This window comes from Podarcis gaigeae, assembly GCF_964106915.1.
Source record: "Podarcis gaigeae genome assembly, chromosome: 4".
In the NCBI taxonomy this organism is placed as follows: Eukaryota; Metazoa; Chordata; class Lepidosauria; order Squamata; family Lacertidae; genus Podarcis; species Podarcis gaigeae.
The window spans coordinates 1,839,226-1,852,660 of record NC_139677.1 but is presented as its reverse complement, the minus strand read 5'-3'; the positions used below and the strand labels follow the sequence as shown (position 1 = coordinate 1,852,660).

Sequence of the window (13,435 nt, the reverse complement as noted above, 5' to 3'; positions counted from 1 at the left end):
TTGAATATGATTAGGGGGGACCGGTTGGTGGAAGGGATTCAGGTCGGAGCGAAACAATATAAACTTAAAGCCTTTGCAGATGACCTAGTTCTGACCCTGCAGGAGCCAGAATCTAGTACAAAAAGAGTATTACAATTGATTCAAGACTTTGGTCGGGTGGCGGGATTTAAACTAAATAAACAGAAAACTAAGGTGTTGGGAAAAAACTTGACAGATACAGAGTCGGAACGGTTTCAGAGAGAGACAGAACTAACTGTGGTTAAAAAAGTTAAATACCTAGGGGTAAACATAACAGCAAAAAATCTGAGTCTATTTAAGGATAACTATGAAAAATGTTGGTCTGAAATTAAGAGAGACTTAGACAGTTGGACAAAACTGAAACTTTCTTTGCTAGGCCGAATTGCTGCCATTAAGATGAATGTATTGCCAAAAATGTTGTTTTTGTTTCAAACGTTACAGATTGTGGACAAGACTGAGTGCTTCCGGAAGTGGCAGAGAGATATCTCTAAATTTGTCTGGCAGGGCAAAAAGCCCAGAATTAAGTTTAAGATATTAACTGATGCGAAAGAAAGAGGGGGCTTTGCCCTGCCAGACTTAAAGTTGTACTATGAAGCCGCAGCTTTCTGTTGGCTAAAAGACTGGCTACTTCTCGAAGACACTGATGTACTGGACCTGGAAGGTTTTAACAATGCTTTTGGTTGGCATGCATACTTATGGTATGATAAGGTTAAGATCAATAAGGCCTTCAAGAACCATATTGTCAGGAAAGCGGTATTTAATGTCTGGACAAAATATAAAGACTTATTGGAAAAATAAAACTCCGAGGTGGCTTTCACCTCTGGAAGCTAAGGCCCGAAAAAGACCCAATATGGAGGCCAAATGGCCAAAATATTGGGAAATATTAGAAAAAGATGGAGACAACTGGAAGTTGCAGAGTTTGGAGAAAATGAAGGATAAAGTGCGAGACTGGTTACATTATGCTCAGATTAAAGAAGTCTTTAAAAACGACAAAAAGTTAGGGTTCCAAGTGGAGAAATCGAAGTTGGAAACAGAATTGTTAGAACCAAAGACTAAGGTACTATCAAGAATGTATAACTTGCTGTTAAAATGGAATACACAAGACGAAATGGTTAAATCGGCTATGATAAAGTGGGCACAGGACATTGGGTATAACATTATGTTTGAGGACTGGGAAAGGTTGTGGACCACTGGGCTGAACTTCACTGCATGCAATGCTCTGAAGGAAAATGTAATGAAAATGATATATAGATGGTACATGACCCCAGTTAAACTTGCCAAAATATACCATTTGTCTGAAAATAAATGTTGGAAATGTAAAGAAAGTGAAGGAACATTCTTTCACCTCTGGTGGACTTGCCCTAAAGTGAAGGCCTTCTGGGAAATGATATATAATGAGTTGAAAAAGGTATTTAAGTATACCTTCACCAAGAAACCAGAGGCCTTCCTTCTGGGTATTGTCGGGCAGAAGGTGTTAAAGAAGGACCGAACATTTTTTATGTATGCAACAACGGCAGCAAGGATACTCATCGCTAAGAACTGGAAAACTCAAGATCTACCCACACTGGAAGAGTGGCAGATGCAGCTGATGGACTATATGCAACTGGCCGAGATGACTGGCAGAATTCGAGACCTGGGAGAAGAGAGGGTTGAAGAAGACTGGAAGAAATTTAAGATTTATTTACAAAAACATTGCAATTTGGTTGAATGTTAAGAAGGATGCTAGATCATAAATAACTGTCCACCACTAAATTAGATTTGAATTTGATGATAAGCGAGACCAAGGAAAATATAAACCTTTTGGAGAACTGTTAGATTGTACTTAAATGAGTGGATATAAGATTGTAAACAAGATGATAATTTGCTTGAAAAAACTTTTTAACGATGTAAGTGGGAGCGGGAGACGTGAGGGAGTCCAAAGAAGTGATGAAAATATGTCATGACATAAGTAATGTTGTTTATTATTTATGCATTTGTATTCAAAAATTTTAATAAATATTTATATAATATATATATATATAGAAATTGAATAAAAATTCCCAGAGGCTGCTAAAGGAGGGGGGTTTGGCACTGAGCTACTAAACCTTTAACACTGCAGGGGTGGACTAGAAGACCCTTGGTGTCCCTTCCAACTCTACCCTTCTATGGTTCTATGTGGCTCCCAACAACCTTTTTAAAATTACCTTTCAGAGTTTGATTTGACATTTGCACTGGTGATAGATTTCCAGTTCTGGAGCAGTCACCTCTACTTCATACCAGCCATGAAAGCCTATGTGATTTTGAGGTTCAGAGACTTCTGCTGTCAGAATTATTAATATCATCAGTTTTTAACATTTTCCTCCAATGTGCTAGAAAGTAGACATTGACTTCCTCCCACCAAACCACTGCCCAAGTTCAAATTAGTTCTCTAGAATGATGGTGAATTAGGGATATCCAGCTTATGTAAAATGGAGGAGGCATTCCGTTCTGAAAACTGAGCTGAGTGTTAAATATGAGAGAGAGAGAGAACATGGAAATGTGGAGAACATGTCATTCGCAACTTTCCTAAAGAGTATTCTTAGGAGAAAACCAGGGGCAAACCTTTTACAATATGTTCTATAAAGAACTAGAAAGCAGCAGGTGAAATTGCTTTGTGGTTCAAAAGTGGGCTATGTCAAACCTAGAGCAGTATAGTTCAAGGCCAATGGCTTGTAAATTATAAAATCCCTAGGTCAATCTGGGAACAAAATATGATTTCTATATGCTCTTGGTGATCTCTAAAAGATGGACACAACCGCCGATTCTATTCCAAGCACAGATGGACCTGAGATTATTCATGCTTCTATTAAGCATCCTCTTTTCAATCTAGATTAGTTGTATATCCTTCTGTCCACAGGGATGGGTGTGGTAACTTGATACCTGTTTGAACACCTTTCCTGTGATTAGCTTACCCATGCCTTTTCCTCCCTACAGATGCCTCAGGTGAAGGGGGAAGGAAGTGGTGACTGCAGGCTTGCTATACATCCACCCACAACATCACTAGGCAGGTATGGATATACCCCAATTGCCAGGACCATATACATCTGCTTTCAAATGGACATAACACAAAATCAATCTGTGGTGAGCTTTTATATTTGGAATTAATTCAGTTTCTCAAGTGCTTTTCAGGTAAAAAAAAATGCAGAATATATCTAGGTTGTGTATGGGCTATGTAAAATGAAACAAAAAACAAGTATTCATTCTCCACTGATTCTGGAATAAAATGTTCTGTGTATGGCAGCCTAAACTCTTCTCTCTCCAATTAGTAGGCTGGCAGCAATGTGATTGGTTTAAAGCATCCTACATGAATTCTGACTGGCCTAGATTGCACCAATCAGAGCAAAACTGGAGGCAATATGGGGAGATGTATTTTGTGGTGTTTGCCATGAACTGATGTTGGGCTGGAAGGACCCACATTATGCAAATTGCAGCAAATGAGTGTCTGCATTAGCTAGGCATTTTTAATGAGAAAAGGAGGTTATTTGAAGGAGCTTGGTGGGTGCTGTTGCCCTGCCTGAACACTGCTTTTCTGTGTGAAACTCATTGATAAATAAGCCTCTTCTCCCACCCGCCATGTCACAGCAATTCAAGTCTGAGCAGGAAGACAGGAAGAGAGTGAACCATCATAATGCTGAAGAATGGGAGAAGGTGAGAAAAGCCAGAGAAAGCTTGACTGGCAGCAGCAGCAGTGGCTGTTGATTTGTTGCCCACTTCAACTTTATGGGCCAGGCATTTCTGAGCTTAACCAGCTGTTTTTACAAGAGCAGTTAAATGAAATGCAAAAGGAAAAAAGTTGGAAGACAATGTACTTGGGAAAACTGCTATGTCTAGGTTGCAGCATCCAGTAGAGTATTTCAGAAGAAAAGCAGCATAAGGTAAATAATCCATATCACAATTATGTCCCCTTTAAGCCCTTGGACTCAACCGGTTACAAACTGGTGGGCTAAGCTGGCCCTGCAATGGGGAAATAGCTAAAGTGTAGTAGAAATGTAGTTCTTAAAACAGTGTGTAAGAAGATGAGCTGCCATTCCACCTCAGCATCCATCTACAGTATAAATCACAAAAAGAAATGTTTACCACAATTCATTTAATTGTAGAGAACTGTCAATTTCAAATCAAATGGTCAGACTGTTCCCAGATGCATACCTGAAGTTTCTACTGCTGTGGTTTTCAGAAGTCCTTGTTTAGGGAATCTTTTCCTTATGAACATGTCTGCCATGGAATCCTTGCCTGCTGCAGAATATTCTGGAAATGGTTCAGAATAGAAACATGGCTCCATGGGCTTTCCTCAACTGCTTCACACAGGAACTGAAAGGGGGAACCATAAGAGAAAATTAGTACAGGTGACAGTAGACACGTTGTATCTTTTGGATGAGGTTGTCCACCACTATCTTCTCATCAAGGACCTTTTAGGAAGTGTGTGAGGATCCCTGACCCTTCCTGAAATGATCCAGCATATCAGAATAACAACAGGTTCTCCAAGTGTATTGGAACAGGGAAATATTCAAGGACACTGTTTAAAAAGTTCTGAAATATGGCATATTCTGTAAAGCAGGAGTGAGCAACCTCCCCACCCCACCATTGAGGGCTGCATTCTCACAGGGGCAATGTGTCAAGGGGCGGCACAAAGGGCCAGGACCAAGGGTGTTCAGAATAAGGATGGGACTCCTTCCGTTTTCACCTCAGAGTAGAATTGCCAGTCCAATGCAGGTCTACTCAGTGTGTCTACATATGCACAAACACACAAGCACACACAAAGTTGATGGAATTATTCTCAAATAAGTATAGGTAAAGGTAAAGGTACCCCTGCCCGTAAGGGCCAGTCTTGACAGACTCTGGGGTTGTGCGCCCATCTCACTTAAGAGGCCAGGGGCCAGCGCTGTCTGGAGACACTTCCGGGTCACGTGGCCAGCGTGACAAAGCTGCATCTGGTGAGCCAGCGCAGCACACGGAAACGCTGTTTACCTTCCCGCCAGTAAGCGGTCCCTATTTATCTACTTGCACCTGGGGGTGCTTTCGAACTGCTAGGTTGGCAGGCGCTGGGACCGAGCAACGGGAGCGCACCCCGCCGCGGGGATTCGAACCACCGACCTTTTGATCAGCAAGCCCTAGGCGCTGAGGCTTTAACCCACAGCGCCACCCGCGTCCCTCAAATAAGTATACACAGCATTTAATACTAAAAAGGAATTAGTCCAGCAAACCAATACCGCTGCTGTTCCAGAAACCAAGTGGAAGTGATTCCTTTCTTATTTCTTATTTCTTTCTCTTTCTCTTTCTCTTTCTCTTTCTCTTTCTCTTTCTCTTTCTCTTTCTTTCTTTCTCTTTCTTTCTTTCTCTCTCTCTCTCTCTCTCACTCACACACACACACACATGCACACACCAGAAAACCAGTGGCGGAGAAAGGGGAGCAGTGGGGGCGGTTTGCCCCGAGTATCATCCCTGAGGGGGGGTGATAAAGTCCCCCCTGGGCAGATCGCCAATGCGCCGATAGGGTCGCCGATAGGGACGGGGCGGGACGGGACGTGCAGCACCCATAGGGATGGGGCTCACTGTGTCCCTTTGGGCATCCCGCATGCCATGTCCCTATGGGCGGTTCACCCCACACCTGGGTGCACTCCCCCAGGTGCCTGAGAGGCTTCCTCTGCCGCTGCACAAACCTACGAATTTGTTTTCAGAAACCTGGGTAAATAAAATCAGCACACCAGTCATTCACCCAGGGGGGGAAATAAAACCAACCAACCAATCTATTTCTGTCCCGTCCAACTGTTCCAAAACTACCTTGAAAGAGGGGGAAACACTCTGAAAGGCCAAGGAAAATTAGGAAGAAGCAAACCAAGAGGAAGGGACTCTGAGGGACAGAACAACAAGTTGTGCTGGAAAGCATTGCTGGTGTTAAAAACATTTCAGGTGTTTAATTTAAGGATCTGAAATGGTTGAAAAGTGAGTGTTTTTACTGTACAATTTCTGGATTAATGTTTCAAGATCAATACCAAAAGAAATCAGCTGTCTCAGGCATTTGGAGTTGAGTTTTGATTTGGATATGGGATCTGCCTAAGTCACCCTGCCCAGATTCTCAGTAGAAAATCCTGTACAGTTAAAGCTTAAATATTCCTACAGCTGATGAGTAATAGATCATGGTGTCTAATACCATTTTAAATGATGTCTCTTCACAGCGTGCAAATTAAGACTGTACCCATACCTTAATTATCTACTGAATAAGATCTGTGACATTTTTGAATCTGGCTAGAAATCTAAATTAAAACACTTGCCCCCACTTATCCACTACAGATGCGCAAAACCGACTTTTGGGGCAAGAACATTTGAAGACATCATAACTGTGGATATATGAGGCAGGAGGAGGACATATACATATAACATAATGGTGATAGGCATGCTGTTCTTTGACAAAGGCTAATAAACCTGCCATGGATATATAGTTCCATCCTCAGTACCAACTCTAGAAATATTTCATTCATGGCAAACTCTGCTAGGGTCTCCAAGGTTGTCTCTTGAGAATGAAACACTATGACATTTACACACAGCATACAATACATGATAGAGCAAGTTAATAAAAAGTTGATTGCCATGGTCAAGGATTTCTGCTTACTAAAACCATAGAATTGTAGAGTTGGAAGTTGGAAGGGAGCACGAGGATCATCTAGTCCAACCCCTTGCAATGCAGGAATCTTTTGCCCAACTTGGGGCTCAAACCCACAACCCTAAGATTCATGCTCTACCATCAAATATTATTGATAATTCTTGATTATGATTGATAATTCTATTTTTGTGATCATTACTTGATGAAATAAATGTAAGTCTTCGGTGAGCATAAGATAACCACAAACATTTAACAAATTCATTTCTGAAAAGAAATAAAATGTTTGGACACTTCTTGGGAGCTTATCCATAAACCATCTTGATCAGGAAACAGGCCTGTAGTTTCTATGTGAATTCCACATGGACAGCGTAAACCTAGACATGTATATTCAGTAACTGCCCTTTGGGGCAAACATCGCATTGGGGTGAGGTAGCGATCATGATACTAGTAACATTTTTTTTTAAAAAAAAAAAGGCTATGAAGGATAGTGGCTTGGATCCAGAGATAACTTCTTCCTTCAGCTCTATGGACTTCTCAAGCGGGGCGGAAGGTGAGCACCCTCACCACCTCAAGACCATGCAGGCAGGGATGGCGTTGCTCAGAGCCTTTGCGGGCACCATGGGAAGACAACCAGGGGAACCATTGCATGCATGAGAAGCACACTGACAGCCCTTCATCAATACCCTGTGTGTGTTCCATGACTGCGAAATACAAAGTAGCTACATTATCAGACTCATTTGTTCTGTTGTTTCATTTCTATTGAGGTAGTCACCTTGCAAGACAAACATTTCTATGGCAGGCAAACGATGCTTCTCAGCTATAAACATCTGCTTATGCTAGTTAAGCTCATCAAAAGGAGTTTGATACAATTAATGTATGCAGTTTTAATGAAACATACAAAACAGTAATTGCACCCATAATTATACTATAATTGAATTGCAATCATATAATTAAAATGGGCTATGCAAAAGCTGTGCCTTTGAAACCATTCAGTGCTCCATCTATTTTGTCATTAATGTCTCTTACCTGTTTCATTCTGCCACAGTTCCTTTACTGAAATACACATGGAACATGGTGTTGCCTGTGACCCTGAGATGTCTTTTATGCAACTCATCTGTTAACTTTGTGTTGATTTGGCATGTTTACATCATTTGATATATACAAGGATGCTGTCACTCAGTGTCGTCTGCTGGTGTTCTCCTGTCTTTTGGAATAGACTTGACTTTGATCCCCATATCAAGGAAGTTCAGGTGAGGGCTACTTCCAAATAGGAAATAGCACAGAGTGATATGCTTCCTTTATAGCTGCTTCAGAATTCGTGAGAAGGAGACACATAGATCTCCATGAGGACATGGATATTATGCTGTAGGAAGAGGATGACCGTCTCGCAAGCTGCTTTGCAATAGTAACCTGTAACGGAATAAGAGGAAGCAGCCTCAACATAGGGCATTTTGATGATGGAAGCTCCATAAATAATGTCACTACTTTCAGTTTTCACTGTATTATACAAAAGTGTTCAAAAGCCAGACCTTGGAGACCATTTCCCAGCCTCACTGACTTGGGAAGGCCATTCACGCGTATTTATAGAAATAAAAATATTTGGGGAGATTTATGGATATCATTTGTTCTTTGGAACATTTGTCACCCAGAAAACGATGCAAGTTGCACAGGGAAAAAACCAAAGCATCTAGATGATCCTATTCTGCAAACACCTAATTATCTTGAAAGGTTATGATTAATTCACAGGTCTGCCAAAGTGCCTAGTGTTTCAGTCTGAAGTGCACATCATTTCAACTCCTCTGCGTTGCAGGAGAGGGAAGCCTGTAGGGACCATCTGCTCAAGCAGTTCGTTCTGCACAGTGCTTTCAGGATGAGGCCCTTAGTATTGCAGAACCTGCCCTTTGGAATACCCCCCATTACATACCAGAAAGGTACCATCCTTATCTTTATAGTATTTGGGGATTCTGCTGAAGACCTTCCTTAGAACAAGCTTTCTAAGTGCAGGTTTTAATCCTAGTCGGTGTCTGAATGAATTTTAAATGTGTTTGAAGGTGCACTTGTTATATGCTAGGGTTTGCACCCCTGCTTGCTCCACTCGCCCATCAGCTGCACATGAACCCCACATGAATGCCTCGCAGCTTCCCCTCCCCAACTCATGCAACCAATAAACCTATTTCCAAAGCCGCTTCTTTCTTCTCTTCTGCTGCCAATTCTATTGAAGTGCAATGCAGTGAAACTATGGGGATATGTGAAATTCTTTCTCTCCTCCACAAGGAACTGCATAGGACTCTCTTAGTTGGCTCTGCTTTAGGAAAATATGGTGGGAAAATATGGTGTAGGATTAATTAAGCCTGAGAGCTAAGAAAAACAAGCTGGGTTTTTTAAAAAACCTACAGGAAATTAGCTTTGAAATTTTCAAAGCTGGTATGTAAAACAAAGCAAGGACCCACCCTTGATTTGATATCAGCACATGAGGTCTCATTTTCCTTCTGCTTCAAGCCTTCTTTGCTTCAAATTCCCTATCTTAAAATTGCTCTTGAGTAGCTCCATGCTCTCTACAGTTCTGTCACTGGAGAAGAACAGCAAATGCAAAGGTTGTTAGGTTTGCTTCAGCTCCTGCGGTGCTGCCTGTCTCCAGTATCAAAGCATTGCTCATGAACAAACTTGATTTAGCATATGTTCTCACTTCCAAGACTCGACTTGGTTCACGGAACAAAATACCTTGAGTCATTAGCTCAAACAGATGCATCTTCCAAAATTATATATATATATATGAGCCAATATATATATATATATATATATATATATATATATATATTGGCTCATTCATTAAGCCCACATTTAAAAAGTATTTCTTGCCCCTCACACAGGCACAATTTCACAATTAGAAGCACACAAGAAGTGGCACAAAGCTGCATCCTTGGGCTAAGCAGTGTTAAAAATATTAGATGCAGACTTTGAAAATACTGAGAGCTCCCTTTTGTAAGCTTTGTAAGGAGGCCTGGGGGGGGGGTGGATGCACCCCTGAGCGTCCCCAGAGCTTCTTGAAGAGGAACCCTTCAATATTACCCCTAGAAGCTAATGGGTGGACGAACTTGGCACCTTAAGGGGATCATTCTGTCAGCACAGGGCATTGTGGTTGCCAGACGGAGTGATCTACCCCCCCCCCGCCCCCATGCTGTTTGGGGTAAGATTGGAGGGAAAGCCCTGTTAGGGGTGGACTAAGATTTCAGATTTTAGTGACATCCTGTATGAGGCTAAAATCCAGCACCGCTGGCTCTCGCCTTCATTCTGCATGTGAACAGCACCATAGCTGCAATGCCCTGCAATGCCTCCCTCGGTTTGGTTCTCAGTGCGGGGGAACCTCTTGCTCTGCCCCAAATCCGCCTCTGGCCCCATTGCAGCAGTGGCCCTTGTTGCACAGGAATGCCTCTAGCACAACTATTTAGTTAAGTCTGGCCCTATGTGACCAACCCCGGGGGGAAGGGATGATTCTGGAGTGAAGAATCTGCCAGTTCCCTTAGATTTGGTGACAATTCTCTCATTTTAGTTATGAGCAGAATGGGGCAAAATTTCTCAGATTCGCCTACCTTGAGAAATTACTGAGATTTATCTTTTGCTCACTCCTCTATAAAAAGAAACCCACTTCACAGAATTTCCTCCAAATATTCTAAGATTTTGTGAGGAGGTGACCACCCCCCTTCCCCCAGTACCCTGGAACAATGCTAGATCTAGGTGCTGTTGAGGATGCAGAATGGTGGTCCTCACCCCCAGAAAATGATTGGGAAATTTCTCCACCTGCTGGCTAAAAATCAGTGAAATGGGTCTCGTCCACAATTCCACTTGTTCCATGCCTAGAAAGCACAAGGCAGAGTAGTTTTCTGCTTGTCCTCTGCTTTCCATGAATGAGTCAAAACAGTTTTGCCTTTGCTCTGCCACTTTCTCTCAGAAAACTCGCTCCTCAGAGCTAAAGCAGAACAAGCAGCATTCCATGGAAAGCTCAACTGCTGTTTGTTCCAATTTATCTAAACCATGGGTTTCTATGGGGGAGGGAGGAAGCAGGGGGCAAACAGAAGTGGGAATGAGCCCAGAATCTCTCCAATGTCTTGGCTGACACATAGGGTGGAGAATTGCAAGCATCCATTTGCACACAGGTACAGAAATTCTGAGTGGTTTCGCTGTGTCTTGCCCTCCTGGGAAAAGAGATGAACCATTTATGCCTCTTCCAATAAGTAACTATGTTTGAGAATAACTACACAGAAGGCTTCGCTGGGGTAGATTTCTGGGAATAGCGAAATTTGTGAAGAGGGGGGATAGATCTAATCAGACCATTAAGTGTTGTTCTGCAGCACCAGCACAACATATCCCCAGAAACGGCAGGCAGAGACTGAAAGCATTTAATCAAGTTCCTGTGTGAAGTACCTAAGATTATAGCACAAAGAACTCAAGAGTGAAGAGAGAGAGAAAACGACCTGTCTTAAGAGAACAGAGAAGTTTCACAATAATTTGGCTAAGCTCACTTTCCACATCAGGTTAAAAAAATAATCTTGCACCCAAAGCAAAGAAGGTCCCTAGAGCTCCTTCCGAGGACCAGGGACAAGAAGCTGCACATATTGTGTGCTCATGTGCAGGGAGCTTTCTGGAGCTCGACTTTAAACTTGGTGGTCATCAGTGCCCTGTCAATAAAAATAAAAATAAAAATAAAAATAAAAATAAAAATAAAAATAAAAATAAAAATAAAAATAAAAATAAAAATAAAAATAAAAATTATTATTATTATTTATACCCCGCCCATCTGGCTGGGCTTCCCCAGCCACTCTGGGTGGCTTCCAGCAAAATATTAAAATACATCAATGCATCAAACAGTAAAAGTTTCCCTATACAGGCCTGCCTTCATATGTCTTCTAAAGGTCTGGTAGTTGTTTTTCTTTTTGACATCTGATGGGAGGGCGTTCCACAGGGCGGGTGCCACTACTGAGAAGGCCCTTTGCCTGGTTCCCTGTAACTTGGCTTCTTGCAGTGAGGGAACCGCCAAAAGGCCCTCAGGAGAGGGACCCCAGTGTCTGGGCAGAACGATGGGGGTGGAGACGCACCTTCAGGTATACTGGACTGAGGTCGTTTAGGGCTTTAAAGGTCAGCACCAACACTTTGAATTGTGCTCGGAAACGTACTGGGAGCCAATGTAGGTCTTTCAAGACCGGTGTTATGTGGACTCAGCAGCCGCTCCCAGTCACCAGTCTAGCTGCTGCATTATGGATTAGTTGTAGTTTCCGGGTCACCTTCAAAGGTAGCCCCATGTAGAGCGCATTGCAGTAGTCCAAGTGGGAGATAACCAGAGCATGCACCACTCTGGTGAGACAGTCCGCGGGGCAGGTATGTGTACCACATGGAGCTGTTAAACAACTGCCCTGGACACAGAATTGACCTGCTTCTCCATGGACAGCTGTGAGTCCAAAATTACTCCCAGGCTGCGCACCTGGTCCTTCAGTGGCACAGTTAGCCCATTAAGGACCAGGGAGTCCTCCACACCCGCCTGCCTCCTGTCCCCCAGAAACAGTACTTCTGTCTTGTCAGGATTCAACCTCAATCTGTTAGCCGCCATCCATCCACCAACCACCTCCAGACACTCACACAGGACCTTCTCCGCCTTCACTGGTTCTGATTTGAAAGAGAGGTAGAGCTGGGTATCATCTGCATATTGATGGACACCCAACCCAACCCCCCTGATGATCTCTCCCAGCGGCTGCATGTAGATGTTGAAAAGCATGGGGGAGAGGACAGAACCCTGAGGCACTCCACAAGTGAGAGCCCAGGGGTCTGAACACTCACCCCCCACCACCATTTTCTGGACACGGCCCAGGAGGAAGGAGCGGAACCACTGTATGACAGTGCCCCCAGCTCCCAGCCCCTCTAGACGGTCCAGAAGGATGTTATGGTCGATGGTATCAAAGGCCGCTGAGAGATCCAGCAGAACTAGGAAACAGCTCTCACCTTTGTCCCTAGCCCACCAGAGATCATCAACCAGAGCAACCAAAGCAGTTTCAGTCCCATGATGAGGCCTGAATCCCGACTGGAAGGGATCCAAATGGTCCGCTTCTTCCAGGCGTGCCTGGAGTTGTTCGGCAACTGCTCGCTCAATCACCTTGCCCAAGAATGGAAGGTTTGAGACTGGGCAATAATTGGCCATTGTGGCCGCATCTAAAGATGGTTTTTTAAGAAGCGGTTTAATAACTGCCTCTTTCAGTGGGTCTGGGAAGGCTCCCTCACAGAAAGAAGCATTCACCACCCCACGAAGCCCATCGCCCAGCCCTTCCCGGCTCGCTTTTATAAGGCTGGTTAGCTATCAGGAGAGAGAGAGAAACTGTCTTGTTGCCACCCCAGTCTCTAAGCAGTGCAAGAAACAGGGGTTCTAGGTGCTTACCCAGGGTTTGATTTCCTTTGGAATGAGGGGCAGTGGAGACCGTGGTGTCTTTAGGCTATATGGTTTATATCCTACGATGGAGGGCCTTACTGCATGTACACGCCAAGAGAGCCTTGATTCTCCCAGAGCCACAGCCTTCCAGAAATCAGGCATGCTTCTGCCAGCTGCCCAACCGGAGAGCCAGTGTAGTGTAGTGGTCAAGAGCAGTGGACCCGTAATCTGGGGAACCGGGTTCGCGTCTCCGCTCCTCCACATGCAGCTCCTGGGTGACCTTGGGCCAGTCACACTTCTCTGAAGTCTCTCAGCCCCACTCACCTCACAGAGTGTTTGTTGTGGGGGAGGAAGGGAAGAGAGATTGTTAGCTGCTTTGAGACTCCTGA

General features: G+C 43.6%; 1 protein-coding gene across 1 annotated transcript in view; it reads right to left on the bottom strand.

Moving 5' to 3' along the window:
• Nucleotides 1-13,435, bottom strand: part of LOC310844076 (tigger transposable element-derived protein 1-like) — a 272,663-nt gene that overhangs the window by 70,911 nt on the left and 188,317 nt on the right. The window lies entirely within an intron of this gene.